The 16094-nt window shown below is 37.4% G+C and overlaps 2 pseudogenes across 1 annotated transcript; one reads left to right on the forward strand and one right to left on the reverse strand.

Moving 5' to 3' along the window:
• The first annotated feature begins 4550 nt into the window (after positions 1-4550).
• LOC143587631 (secreted RxLR effector protein 161 pseudogene) lies at positions 4551-5383 on the forward strand (annotated as a pseudogene).
• Positions 5384-11812: 6429 nt separating this feature from the next.
• Positions 11813-15356, reverse strand: LOC143587636 (G-type lectin S-receptor-like serine/threonine-protein kinase At4g27290; annotated as a pseudogene). Its single transcript, XR_013144932.1, has 6 exons — positions 14060-15356; positions 13815-13971; positions 13512-13713; positions 12770-13217; positions 12546-12696; positions 11813-12280 (listed from the first exon to the last, which is right to left on the reverse strand). The product of XR_013144932.1 is annotated as a G-type lectin S-receptor-like serine/threonine-protein kinase At4g27290 (transcript).
• Between the last annotated feature and the right edge of the window lie 738 nt (positions 15357-16094).

The raw sequence follows: 16094 nt of genomic DNA on the forward strand, positions 1-16094 counted from the left end.
CTGCTAAAGTCCTATTTCAGTCAACTGCTCGGAAGCCTCCTCCGACAGTTACTGAAGATGCTGAGGAAGAGTATATTGAAGAGCCAACTGCTGATCTCATTCATCGTAAACGAAAGAGGGATGATTTGATATCAAGAGTTGGCAAGTGAAGTTGAAACAACCAAAGCCTCACCAACACTAACAATCACACCAACACCAGAATCAACCTCCAGCCCTCAACAAGTCACCGATCAACCAATATCAAATGTCCCAGAATCACAAACTGAACCAGTTGCACCTTCTACTGGGCCAACATTTATGGACCTGCTGTCCAGTGACTTCGGTGATGATTTTGATTTTGAAACAGATATTCCACATTCCGATGCTGCAAATATTCCATCTGGGTCCTCCAGTCAATTTGATCAAGGTCAGTCTAATTCAGATGTTTCCGAAAAGGTGGCTCAAATCCTTGCTATGCAAGAAAGTTATCATCAGAGCAACGGAAACGGAGTGGTTCTCGAGAATACTCCTGTGGATGTCCAAGCTCTACAAAGACGAGTTTTTGAACTTGAGCAGGATTCGGTAATCAAGGATGTTCGCATTCAGGAGCTTGAGGCCAGCAATTCAGATAAAGACTCCAAGATTAAAGAATTGCAGTCCAGAATGGGAGGTCTAACAGCTATGTATCTCGATCTCCAGCAAAACCTATTTCAGAAGTTTGGAGATGAGTTCAAAAGTAATGAAGATATGGTGTATCAAACTCCCACTACTGATCAAGACAAAGATGACAGGAAGAATCAGATTCTCTGAAACATTATCTGGATGCACCATCTGTTACAAAAGAAAAGTCTAACAGAATTAAGAAGAAATTACTTGAGAAGGGAAAGAAGAAGCTGCTGGTAATGAAGAACTCAGATCAAAATGCTGTGTCTTCAGATCACCCAGAGAGATATGTTGTTACACTTCAAAAGGGTTCTCTGACAAATACGGTGATCGATCTGGGGTTCTATCCTGGGGTTTTGATGCAGATAAGAGTATGTGGTGGGTCAAGAGAAAGTCAGGGACAATGGAATACTATAAAAAGATGAAGGACTTTGGCTCTTGGACTAAAGTTGATTTGAGTGACTTAATAAATGCTCCATTTTCAAATCCATCACACGACAAACGGGGAACAGATTTCAGGAACTTTCTCAAGCGTCAAGTTGATAGAGGCTTTCCAAATATGCCAACTGCTGAATCTTTCCTGAAGAAAGCCAAAGGAGTCTTGGATCCACGAACTGGGAAAACCATGGTGAATGTGATGTGGCCTCCCACTAAGAAAGCTACGTACATTCCTGTTCCAGGTGCCATTCTCGATGGTACATTGGATAACATGAGATTCTGGTTCTTTGATCCCTTTACTGCCACAGCTGTTGTCAAGCTACAAAAAGGGAAAGGTCAATATCGCTTTGTTGACCCTAAGGATCTGTTGAAATTTCATGAGAAGGATATCAAGACACTCAGTACGCATCAGATTTCTGCTGATGGTCTTTTTGAAACAGCCGCCAAAGAATACACACGCATGGTGGCATCTATCATCAATAACAAATTTTGGGTTGGAGGATTGAAGGATGCGGATCTTAATTACATGGAGGAAGAGTAAAGACAAAGCTACAAACCAAGGGGGAGATTTTTGGGCCTAGTTTTGTGGTTTGAGCTTGTTTATATTTAGTTGGGCTTGGATTTTGGATGCACATGTATTTAGTTGGGCTTGGATTTTGGGTGCACATGTAAACCGAGAACACTTATGTGTTCTCGGTGGGCTAGTTGTTGTTTGGGCCGGCCTAGGTGTTTGATTATCCTATATATAGGTTACATCTTGTATAGGGAAAAGTTTGTTCACTTCCAGTTTGTGTTTTGATTACTTTGTAAGTGCTTAAGCACCTGACGTATTCAATAATATATGTGTGTTTTGAAGCAACCTTGTGTTATTTACTAGTTCTTATTTGTGTTCTTAAATCACCGAGTGTTGGTATTCCGCACCAATACTCGTCTGGTTGATATCATATTGTAGTAATCCAGATTCGGGAGTCACATTTGGGAAGTTTAAGATCTGTGGAAACCTTAGATTTTTTCTGCTTGGCCAAGTTTCGAATTCACATAACATATATAAAAGTGTAATAAATTTCAGTCACCAGTTTTATTGCAGTCATTAAAGTCTCTGTTGTTATATAGTTGGTTTTTGAGTGTAGAACACACTATAACTACATACTAATTACTACCTGTCAAAATGGTTTCCACACGCTTTGGAAACGCACAAAAGCTAACTAATATTGGAAATTAATTACATTTATACCTACTACCTGTCAAAAATCTTGGAAATATATTTATGTAATGATAGCCTACATTCAAGTTAATTAAAATAAAAAAACTAGTATATCACACGCTTTTGTACGCTTTAAATACCTGTCAAAAATCTTGGAAATATATTTATGTAATAATAGCCTACATTCAAGTTAATTAAAATAAAAAAACTGGTATATCTTACTAGATAGGCTACAAATCAACTGAACTACAATAAATTACTGTCTCAACTACCAAAAATTAAATTTTAGGTCTATTTTGTTATTCACTCACACTAACATCTATTTTAAAGTTAATTATAAAAAACAACATCAACTACGCTTCAAATACGCAACCAAAATATAATAATAACATTTAAAGTTAATACCAAAATATAATAATAACATTACATTAATATAGAATAACTAATTACAAAAAACTAATTCCTAGCATCCGATTCCATATCTGAATCTACATCCATCGGATTCTTAGCTTCTGGAGTCCTACCATCAGATTCCGTATATGAATCTACATCCGGATTCTCTTCTGGAGTATGAGAGGGCATGATCCTCTCGTACATGCCATCCGAGGTGTAGGTGGAGTCCTTAAGCCTTTGGAGGCGATGGTTCACCTGAGTATGGAATGCCCCATAAAGGGACATAGCCTTGAAGTCCTCCACGGAGTTCAACTCAATGTGTGCCACCTCGATTCCCGAGACTACCATATCAATGTTGAAATAGTCAGCTGTGGTGTACCCAAGCCACCTAACCATTCGGTTAAGTTGTTGGTACGTAAAGGTTTGAGGGTGGACATAGTCCACAAACCTCACCCTTTGATTCTTCCGGACGGCGCCGGAAGAAAAGTGGAAAAGAATGGTGAAAAATGTGGGGTCGTAGTAGATGGGGGCATGAGTACACGGTTTACGTTCGATCCATGTTGAAGCCATTATCGAAAATTAATCCGAAGAAGGTGATTGTGGATTGTGGATTGTGATTGTGGATTGTGATTGTGATTGTGATTGTGATTGTGGATTGTGATTGTGATTGTGGATTGTGACTGTTATTTAAACACCGTCTGACGCCGACGGTACATCTCCCTGACAATTTGAAATTGACGGCACAAGAAACTGGAAAGACAATGATGACGTTAGCCACTCGTCAAATCAACGTGTGGCCATTAATTACGTTTGGACACACTTAAAAATATTTTATGTGACCATTTATCACTTATAGCCACACATAATAAGTGTATCTGTGACAATAAAAAACTTAGAAAAAATAAAACTAAGATACTCTTTGGTCACACAACCTCTTATAAGTGACCATTAATTATATTTGGACACACTTAAAAATATTTAAGTGTGACCATTTATCACTTATAGCCACACATAATAAGTGTATCTATGACAATAAAAAACTTAGAAAAAATAAAACTAAGATACTCTTTGGTCACACAACATCTTATATGTGGCCATTAATTACATTTGGACACACTTAAAAATATTTAAGTGTGACCATTTATCACTTATAGCCACACATAATAAGTGTATCCGTAACAATAAAAAAACTTAGGAAAAATAAAACTACACTACTCTTTGGTCACATAACCTCGTATAAGTGGCCATATATTTTAAGCGTTTTAGCCACATTACTAATATATACAATGGTTGTTCGTCATATTTCACCACATTATTAAAAATGTGGCTAACAAATGTGACATTAGGTCACACAACGTAATATAAGTGGCTATATATTTTACCTTTTAGACACATCTCTTATCAATACAGTAGCTGTTCGTCACATTTGGCCACACTATTAAAACATGTGGCTAGTTAAATGTCACAGTTTGTGGCTAATGCATGTGTTTTTGGTCACATGTATCAAAGATCAAACAAACTATGACTGTAGGTCACATTTCGCCACACATTTTTATAATGTGGCTAGATTTTGTTACAGTTTTTTTCAAAGTGTGGCGAAAAGTACCTGAGTAGGTATAGAATGGTCACATGAAGAATAACATGTGTGGCCAAAACATTCTGGAAGGTTTTCAAACATGGTCAAAGACCTTTTAGCCACAAATTTAAGCCGAAGTGTGGCAAATCGCCCGGACCACATGTGTGGCTAAAAGTCGATATTCACGTAGTGCTAGCAATCTGATCGAAAAGTTTCAAATAAGGGGCAACAAGACTGAAGTCATTCCAATGAGTCCATATGATAAGCTGCAAACTGAAGATGGTGAGGATAAAGTTAATGACTCACTACCGAAGTCTAGTGGGAGGGCTCATGTACCTAACCCACACTAGACCCGACCTAGCTTTTGCTGTTGGTGTTCTAGCTAGGTTCATGCAGGCCCCTTCGAAGGTACACATGGGAGCTGCCAAGAAGGTGCTTAATTATGTTGCAGGTACTATCAACCTTGGTCTGTGGTATGAACATAAAAATGAGTTGCAACTTGTTGGCTACACAGACAACGACTGGGCTGGATGTATGGATGATAGGAAGAGTGTCTCAGCCAATGTATTTCTTCTTGGAAATGGAGCAGTTTCTTGGTGTTCTAAAAAGCAGAAGACTGTGGCTCTCTCTAGTACAGAAGCTGAGTATATATCAGCCACCGGAGGTGCATGCCAAGCTATATGGCTTAGAAGAATTTTGAATGATCTTGGGGTTAAACAAGAAGGAGAAACTGTCATGTTCTGTGACAGCAAGTCATCTATAAATTTATCGAAAAATCCAATAATGAATAGCAGTTCAAAGCATATAGAACTCAAGTATCACTTCATTCGTGATATGGTCAATCAAGGGCAAGTAAAGTTGGAGTTTTGCGGCACTAATGAGCAGCTAGCTGATCTCATGACTAAAGCAGTTCCAAAGGAAAAGTTCGTTCATCTCAGGTTCAAGATTGGAGTACAGGAGTGTGCATTAAGGGGGGGGGGGGGGGTGAGAATAATGTCACACTCCAGCCATGCAATGATGATGTGGAAATATGCAAAGAAAAACGTAATGCACGTGGCTAAGATGGAGTCAATTTTGTTGAGCTTTTTCTTGAGTTTTTTATGCATGTTATTTGAATTGTTTTCAGTTGAATAAGTTGTTAGTCTTTGCTACTTTTTTGGTTTGTTACGTTAGCTGTACTCCTATATAAGGAAGGTTTCTTTTCATCTTTATGTACTGCAATTTCATCACTTTCATTAATAAATAAAAAGCTCTTTTGTTTATCTTGTGCATCTGGTTCAATATCATTGTTTTAACACAAATAACGACATGCAGTATGAATTTGGTGAAAGGAGAGCTAAACTTCTATATTATTTTGTGATTAGAAGTAAACCTTTGAAGATGTTGAAAACAAAAATAATCTCCATTCTACAATTTGCAACCGTTGGATTCTGGGTTATATGCTTCACATGGACAAGGTAAATATATATCCCTTGTTATCACAATCGTAATCTTGTAATGTGATTGAGTTTTAGTAAAACAATACCCTAGTTGCAACCCGTGGACAAGGTAACCTTAATCAAACCAAGCAAATTCACGTGTTCTTGTTTATTTTACTCTTCCGTGTTTATGATATTATTGTTCAGTTGCGCAGTTGCTCTTATATCTATACCTAACAAGTGGTATCAAAGATGAAGGTTCAAAGGTTTGAAAGGCTTACTCATTATTCCCTCCTGTTTGCTGAGGTTTGAGGTTCCGTCACATGCACAGATATGATCGATTTCCTTCATCTTCGCGATTAGTGTTTCCGGTCTTGGAACCCTTGAGCTGCCGATCACCATTAGCCACCTGAACACAATGCCACAGCCATTAAGGTTTCACCTTGAGTCAGCGCCGCCATCATTATTAACCACCACTTCATGTTTAGAGACTAGAGACTGTCGATTAGAGGAAATAGCAACCGCGGCCGCCTGTTCTTTTTTCCGAACTAGTTTCTCGATCGGTATCCGTATTGGATCACCGGTCCATAACCGTCAAGTTCAGGCCGCCAGGGCAGTGCCATTGTTGTATTTGCTAACTGTTGCAATTTGCTTCCTGTTTTCTTTTTAAGATGGTTGAAGTTGAGAAGGTTTAGATTGGGAAGTTAAATGATACTGATTTCACTTGGTGGAAAATGCAAATGGATGCACTGCTTGGTTAATCGTTCATCACCTAAAACCTTAATACATGTTATCTATCTATACTCCAGGGTATAAGACAAAATACAAGCTATCCTTCCCAAGTTATTGTTGGTTATTTTAGTGTTATTGGATTAACTTGTCGATGGAGGAAATAGCGTTAGAGATTAAACGAGTTAGGTGACGCGGGAGTGCGGGCTTGTTTAACAATAATGTTATTTGGGCTTTGTTATTTGGTTTTATACTTGGGCTTAAGTATAATGATAAGTGGACTTATGATTAATTATTTGGGCTCATGTGAGATATGGAAATTGGTTTATATATGCCGATGTTTTCATTCTCTAAAATTCTCTCAATCAATCGACACACATAGAACAGAGAGATGACGATTACTTCTTCTCTTTTTCTTCATCACATTCACAGAATCATCAAAATCCAATTCCAACTACAGAAAATCTATGTCTTATCCGATAAATCATTGCGTGTAACCCGCAAATAGGTTTATCTGAAAGTGATTCACGATTCAGAGATTAATCCAGGCAATTGTTCAAGAAACCAAGATTGAAATCAAGATTACAGGTTTGCATCATTGATTGAATTCATCCTCCAGGTACGCAATATATACAACAGTTATTGCTTCCTAAAAGTTTTCACCTCATCAAGAAGTTACGCATAGCCATATGCGAGAACCGCCTTTGAATTTGACCCTACAATCTCCCACTTGGCTGATATACCAAAATTGTCTTCTAGTCTTCTATGATCACCATTGTGACTCCTACAACTGCATACAAGTTCTTTTCCAAAGTAGCTTTGACGGTATGGTTGAATAGTCAGGCGATGAATTCATACATAACTCTTTTCATTAGTGGTTGTTCTTTCAGCTTTAGCAAGTCTTATTGATGCAACGGTAAAACAATAACGAAGATCAAATCACGTTGATTCTTGGAATACCCGTGATGAACTTCCCAAAACTCCCAGAATCCCATCCAAAGGTCAAGGAAAATGAAGAGAAAATACAGTATTATCAAAATTTAAGTCTCTCCTTTCACATTACATAAACGTCATATAAATAGACTTTCTAATACGAAATGGGCACAAAAAGGTCATGGGCCAAACACAAACCCAAAGAGAAAAATGTAAAATCTGACAAGAAAACATAAAAAAGGCCCATAACTTTATTTAGGAGACGTTTTTGGGCTTCGGACAGGGGCTTGCCACAATGTGCTCCTCGTCTCAAGCTTTCATTTGACTAGTCATAGGCTTGAAACGGAGCTTCGTAGGCCAAGTTATGCCCGTTTTCGTGGCCGCCTTTGGAAACACGATCATAGACCACCAAATATAACATGGCACACACCTCAATACTTGTGCCCTCCATCATTTATTTTCCAAACTTTAGTAGATCCACCTCATCCATAATTATGTGATCTTTATCTTCACACACAATCACAACTTTTCATGCTTTGTTTCAATTTGTGACTCGGATGTCTGCCATGGTAGCCACATGAACAATGATAAGAGTTTTCGCCATGTTGTCGCACTGCACTATTTGAGTGACTTATTGCATTATTCATTTGATTAGTTACATGTTATCACCAGTATGTCACTAGCTGCCAACCAGTTTTGATATAATCGGGATAAATCGGATTGGTGATTTCGAAATTGTATATTTTTTTTTACGTTTTAAATTGAACATACATATTACTCGTTACAATCAGAAGATGTTGTAGATTGATTATGTGTGTCTGGTCAAACCAAAATCAAAATTTTACGAATTGCTACTGAATTGCAGCTAGGGGAATAATAGGGATATATGTGTTTAAGATAACAGAAAATTGGAATGATGAAACTGATGCTACAGATCGATGATAATAGTGCAGGTTGAGTTTTAATAAATTTGTTGCAAGGGGCATATCGGAAATAATGGCCATTATTGGCTGTATATTGAAGAATGTCTAAACAGTTGATTTTTTAAGTGCTTGTCAAACTCAAAATTAAAACTGCAGGGTGTTCAAAATAATGGATTGCTATGAATAAACTTGTTGCAGATCCATTTTTTATCAAAGTGCAGCTTGTAAGATTGATTCTACCAAGGGTTTGGGGATTTTTATTTTTCGGAAGGCCACAATTAATTAATATACTTGTTGCAGATCCAATTGAGTTTCTGAAAGGTTGGTTTTACAAGTTTCCATTGGTTGTTTTATGAAAATGTGGTTTGGAACAATGTGGGAATTGATCACCATAACATCATCATCTGAATCATGAAAATTACTATTATTCTCAATCCACGCATTCTTATCTACGCATAACTTAGAAGAATCAGATATCAGAATTACTATCACAAGAAGTCATTGGATCTTTGGTCAATGGTACCTCTCTGGGAGATGACTTAGGCCTCGGTACATAACCAATTCCATAAACTATGTCCTCTCAATCATTGCCATGATTATGAGGCATTTGTGAATATTTTTCATTGAATGGGGGACGAACGTCATTGTAATCGATTCCTCCCTTGTTTTCACATCGAGTTGTGAGTTGACAATTCCATTAACGATTTTTTGAGGAAATATCAAACTTTTCAATGTTAATCTTAGCATGCGCCTGTTCATCATTTACTAAGTTAAATTTAACTGTCAACTCATTAAATCTTTCTGTTTAGTCTCTGTAAAGGCATTATATATCATTTCAAATTGTATTTAATCTTTCAACGTCATTATATTCTCGTTTAAAGTGTTTTGAGACGTCTTACTGCATTGACCAAGTTCTCATTGTGACTTCTTATCAATGCAAAGTTGAGAGCAAAGATGTTCACTTACCTTGGTTTGCACTCCTGAATGTTCTGCATGATTGATTAAGTTGATACGCATTTATGAATCTTCTTTTGCATCTGCTTTGTCATTTACCTTTATTATTGAATCTTCACCTGCTTCTGCTTGAGGATGTGATTTGAGCAAGCGGAACAACTTGATTTTGAATGGGTGGTTGTTGGGTATAGAAAGCAGCTCCTTGTCCCACATAAAAGTAACCACTACCAGCTACTCTGTTAGCCATAGCCATCGTTTCTTGCATTTTAAAGCCTGAGGGAAAAATCGTCAGTTTGCCGAAATCCGAACTTTTGAAATTTCCAGAACTCCCTTTGAAGAATCCAAAATCCCAAAGCAAACTTGAAGCTTTAAACACACCTGTTTGACTAGTTAGTCAAATTTTTAAAGTTAACGGAAACCTTCCCGAAATAAAAACTTTATGTTCCCGAAATAATCCTCAAGTTTGATCAGTGTCATGACTTTGATAAAACTGCCAGAATTACTTCACCCGTGCTAGCTCGAAATTTACCAAAATGCCCTTAATGTTAAATTTGACTCGTAAGTCAAATCTGGTGACCCGAGCAAACTTGAACCATGTCAGATTTACTTTCAAAACGGCCCCTAGTGACCCGTTAACACTTGCACTCTGTAGACAATCTCTAATTTGACATTTACATAGTCAAACTAATAAACCTGGACGTTTTCCTAAATCCAGATATACCCTTGGATTCAACGACTTCGTAACAGCAACTCGCTTGACCCAAATAATCTGTAGTTTGACTTTCTTGGTCAAAATGCATCTAAAACCGATCTTTAACCTAAAATAAATACAAACGAAATTTGCATTTTATTTGGTTTGAAACCAGCAATTCATACTCTTAATTTCCGGAAATGCCCTTGAAGCTTAATTCAAACCAAAATCTCAATTTAAGACCTTGTCATATGTCCAGCCAATCGAACCGATTTCATGTGATTTCTTTTAAAATTTTCACTGTCCCAATGTGACCAAGCAGTTAATTTTTCTTGATGCCTTTTTACTGAATGAGTTACAACTGTAACTGAACTAACTTTGTAACCCGTAACAGAAACGAACTGGACCCGTCGTGATTCAAATCTGACCGGCCCGTTAACAAGTTTGATCCGTCTTTAATATTTTACTTGTTTGAATGTGTCGGAAATGTCCGAACACCTTTGGTAACCGACCCATTAACAAAATCGCAGCCAACATTTTAAGACAAGCCTGAAATAACAGGTTAGTCAATTTCTTGTTTTCTAAACAAAATCTTTGATCCGAAATAGAATCTGACCCGTTGACAAATTCACAACTGAATCCACTGTCCGCTGCTGATACGACTTTTAGTTGTGCTAACCTCTTTGACTAGATGCCTATAAATTACCAGAATGCCCTTTGCAGCTTAAATCAAATACTAATCAAACTTCACTTGCTACTTTCATTTTCTTTTACTATTTTCTTCTTATGAACTTTACTGATGCAAAAGTTTATGATTAAATTTTATAAAATGGTTCATTATCTTTCCCATTTTGGGACTACCTGGTGTTTAATTTAGTGGCACTTGATTGATACTGCACCTTTAAGTATGATCTTTTTCATTGCACTCTAAATTCTGTTGAATTCTTACTGAAGTCGAAATTAATCCATCCTAGCGAGGTGAACCACTAGACTCCGAGTACTATAATAAGTTATCTATAAGTTTTATAGCCTACATCTACCATCTTAACTTTTCAACAATGGTTTCACAAGACACTTTCTTGTTATAGTAACATCCATGACTAGTCTAGCCTATAACTGAATCATGTGGCGGATCCAGAAAATTTTGTCAGTGGGTGCAAAAACGGTCAACATAGAACGGGTCAAATCAAACTAAAACGGTTCAAACCAAAATGGGCCAGGTCAAATGAAATTACATTAAATAAACCACGTATAAAAATGTAAGCAATAAATTTCCCCAAAATACAATAACAAAATACATATTATAGTTGATAAAAACCTTTGCATAATTGTTACAGCATAAAGCGCACTTATGTACAAATAAATAAAATTAAAGTTAAATAATGTAGAATTATAAAAAAGAAATGATACTCTGATACTATCATATTTTGATCAAATTTTTATAATGGTCCAATTAAACTAACAAAATATATCACTATATTAATAACTAATTGACGAAGTGGTTAGACAATTAAACAATCTAAGCTTAATTGTTATTTTGTGAAAGCAAAACTACACTTGTGTTTGAAAAGTTGGCTCGGAATGTTAAGTTTGGGGCACTAAAAAAACACGAATGGGGCACTTGGGGTCTTTGAACCTAATATAGTAGAAGTTTATAGAAGAAATGCGAATTTGAGGGGGTGCATACGCTCCCCCTGGCTCAATACTGAATCCGCCCCTGATTATCATGTTCCTCATTAAAATGTTTAATCAGTCATTATTTCTTCGTGTATAGCACAAAAATCAATGATTATAGTTTTACCTTGAAATTAGATAGATTTGAGTTTTCGCCTTTCATGTAATCGAGTATTATTTTTATGGATATGAGATGTCATGTTTCTTCCATGTGAAAACTATGATTAGATATTCCTTGTAATAACCATCATTTCGAGAGGTTAGAGGAGCTTATGGCTTTCTTACCTTGACACAAAACTAAATCAGTGATTAGTTTGTAATATTAATATCTATTGGAAACCCATTATCATACTAAAGTTTTCCCTTAGCAATATGCTGATGTTTCTTTTTATACATTGTTATTTGTTATTATCTACCATTTAACATTGAAATGCTTAGTTCATTGTTTGAACTTATTCCGTGTGAGTGTGCAGTATCTGGAAAACATTCTCCAACGTAAAAACCGGGTTCTTTGGGTGAAGGCAATGAGCCCTCACTCCCCAACATCAGGAGCACAGAAGTCATAGTCGGCCTATCTTCTGGGAGACGTTGAACACACAACAAACCAACATGGATTGATCGTAGAACCTCAAACACATTGATTGATTTACCTAGACACTTAGCAACCAACTCTAGTGATCTGCCTTCATTGTGAACTCTCCATGCCTGTCAACACAAAATTGCATGACTTTTAAAACTGTATTCAAATTCATTGTACTTTCTTAAGAATAAAAAAGCGTTCACTATTATCACAAACCGGCACATCATCATTCTACACTGCAATCAGGTGAGATAACCTTTTTTCTAAAATGTTATACAATTTTTTTATAACATTGTAACCTGATTAACTTTTCAATGGTGACAGCAAAAATAATTATAAAAAAATCCACTGGCTTCTTTGAACTTGCATTTTCAACATTTCCAGGCTTACATGTCCCATGAGGTTGTTGTAATGTTCTTTGTGGACAAATCCTCTATTTTTCTCTCCACAAATGATTTCCAACACCACTACACCAAAGCTATACACGTCTGATTTAATTGAAAAGACACCATCTCCGGCGTACTCTGGTGCCATGTAGCCACTGTAATGAATCAAAGTTAATGTAAATAATTTACTAGATTAACTGGAATGATGTGAGGATATGTGAATCTCACTATGTTCCAACCACTCTGTTTGTGTTAGCTTCTATCTGATTTCCTCCAAAACTTCTAGCCATGCCGAAATCGGATATCTTTGGGTTCATATCTTTGTCAAGCAAAATATTGCTGACTTTGAGATCTCTGTGTATGATTCTGAGTCGAGAATCCTGGTGAATATACGAAAGTCCTCGAGAAATTCCAATGATAATGTTGTAACGTGCAGGCCAATTAAGGAGTACGCTTTGAGTTCTATCAAATATGAAGGAATCAAGGCTTTTGTTTGGCATATATTCATAAACCAGCATCTTTCGGCTCCCTCTATGCAATAACCCAAGAGCTTGACAAGGTTGCGATGTTGTAGTTTAGATATTGAGATCACCTCATTCTTAAACTCGTGAAGTCCTTGACTGGATGTTTTTGCTAGCCGCTTCACTGCTATTTCCTTCCCGTCTTCAAGTACACCCTACAACATCACATAGTTAACACGTATCATGTATGTATGTTGGTTAACTGAACATCATATATGTAAGTGCTTATTCGTTAAATATTTTAACCTGATAATTAAACCAATTTATCAAATCATAAAACCATATAATAAATTCCAGAAGTCAAGGCAATAAATGTGTCGAACGAGTATGTTGCAACAGTTCTGATCAGATCACTTCACGTATTCTTGACGATTATTTGGATTAATTTATTTAACTTATACTAAGAATTATCTTATAGTACTATAGTAACACATGAACATTATAAGTACCTTGTAAACAGGGCCAAAACCGCCCTCACCTAGTTTGTTATTCGTTGAAAAGTTGTTTGTAACTTTAAGTAAAGTAGACCAGTTAAACGATTGTAGCTCTAGATCTTCGTCATCACTTCTATTTTCAGGATCATGTCCAAACTTGTTTTTGGGTGTCCCTGTGAAGTGAGCCATTCTTTTAAAACAGGGTGTACCGGGTACATATATGCGCTAATAGGTTTAATTTATGCAAGTTAAATTACTATTTGGACCGAATTTAAACTGTATTTCTGTTAATAAAACATGTATTCAAACTTCATACCTCGTTGATGTTGCTTCTTTCTTTTTAAACAATACAGTAAGCATCTTGAAAGTAAAATAACCAAAATCACAAATGTTATGGGGACCATTACAACTACTAGTACTCTTATCCGTCCACTTGAGCTTTTCCTATTTTCTGTTGCACTTGAAATGTTCCTGTCTGCACCAAGATATAATCTTCATGTGAAGATGTTTGTATTCTATGAAGATAATAACAAAAATTAAATAGAAATATTGTTTTGATATACCTAGCTCGGAGGCTGGCATTCGAACATAAAGAGTGTCACCGTTTTCAGCAAACGTTCTAATATCAATTAGGTCACCAAACCATAGCAAGCAACCACTCCCAGGTCCTGAGATATTCGAATTTGTGTAAGCCGTACATGAACAATTGCTTTTGCACATCTTCTCACATTCCACAAGGGTCATGGTTTGGTTATACCAAGACCACCGAGTGTCGGGTAACTTCAAGTTAGAATATTTTATGAACCCGTCCCCAGGTCCACAATCCAAAGGGATAGTTCGTCGGCACCCTTGTGACAAATCTGGAGATGTGGGTTCAAACCCCTTTAAACATTCACTAACCGGGGAGATTTCTATGCTGCACCTCCCAAATGGTCTGCACACATTATACCAATCACATTGATTGCTTTTTGGGGCTAAATAAAGGGTCCATTGTTGTTTGTCTTCGGTCCATAACAAGCGCTCTAAATGACCATTTGGGTGTAACACCACCCGCATTAAATATGAAGTATTTATAAGATCATACCGGTAATAAATTTCTTTTTGATTAATAACAAAGGTGTAGTTGTAAATCGGGTTTGGTCTCAAATTCGGGAATCCGGTAGACCTGAGTCCGTTCCATGAACCTGCCCGGAACTTTATGTCTGGGCCGTCCGTTAGGATCGCCTGAGGATAACCTCTGGTATCAATCCAATATGAAAAATTACCTGTAGCCGGATCATCATCGGATTTCCATGACTTGAAGCGCCTTTCAAACCCCGTAACCAAATTCATACCAAGCTTCATTCCAGGAAGAAAAGTTCCAGTCAGAAAGTCAAAACTTTGCCATATGTGATTTTCTTGATTTATGTCGCCACCTTCCTCGTAAATTATAAAGTTGCCCATATCTAGAAGCTGACTAATCGGATTCCTCACTGATGCCGTGCTTGATGAGTTCGTTGATGACAAAAGGACATTGCCCGTTGTGGTGTCCCGGATAGCTAAAACTCCCTGAAGGGTGAGAGTTAGCTCACCCGAGGTATGCGTGAGTGGTGCATCCCCGTTGGCTACCCATACAACTGTTCGGTACGATCTTTTCTTGTACCAAATTCCGACATAATGGTTCATGGAGTTCCCGGGGCTAAAGAAACCAAGTTCGAAGGTTTCTTGTGGTGAAACGATGGTATCATTATATCTAATGATTTGGTTTGGAGATATGGCGTCTGCACCAAAGGTAAAAGATATTGATACATAAAGCGCAACAAAGAAGCCAAAGATCAACTTGATGTTAGTCACTCTTCTTTCCCCCATCAAAGTATAAGTTAACACAATATTACTGTCACACCCGGCCCTGAACGGCGGAAACAGCCGGGCGCGCGCGAGTGGGGATTGATAATTAAGCACGGGCCATTGCAAACATTCAAAGTAAGATTTTCATTGCGCATGAAATGTTTAATACAAATACATTACATTGTTTAAAAATTACATAAAAACATCCAAGTATAAAAACTGTCGAAGATTTCCACGCCATATCCCCTTGCGCGGCGGGAACAACCACGCGCATCGAAGGGATAGAACTAAAATCTTCCAAAAAGCTAGTTTTAGATGTTCAGCGTGAGGTGCTCTAAGTGTGACTCCATGCGCTACCTAGTTATCTCCTGAAAGACACGTAAAACATTTGAATCAGTATAAACTGAGTGAGTTCACAAGTTTTAGTAACTTGATAAATCGTATCGCGTCATAGTCTTGGCGAAAATCATATTGAAACACATTTCTGATTTCATGTCTAAACATATGCTTGATAAACCGTATGAAAACATAGATCTGACAACATATTACTGATAGAACCGTTCCGCGGGTTACGCGCGAACGTTTCTGGAAAACGTGCTCGTCCATGCAAAGTGGCGCTGCCACTACGAGCTAAAATCATGTAATACCGTCCCGCGGGTTACGCGTGGACATTTCTGAAAAACCGTGCTCGTCTATGCAAAGAGGCGTTGCCCCTAAGAGCTAATCAATAATACCGTCCCGCGGGTTACGCGCGGACGTTGTGCCGGAAAA

This window comes from Bidens hawaiensis, unplaced genomic scaffold (assembly GCF_021521415.1).
Source record: "Bidens hawaiensis isolate Kalapana, Puna unplaced genomic scaffold, B.hawaiensis_p1.1 tig00035663_1, whole genome shotgun sequence".
Lineage (NCBI taxonomy): Eukaryota > Viridiplantae > Streptophyta > Magnoliopsida > Asterales > Asteraceae > Bidens > Bidens hawaiensis.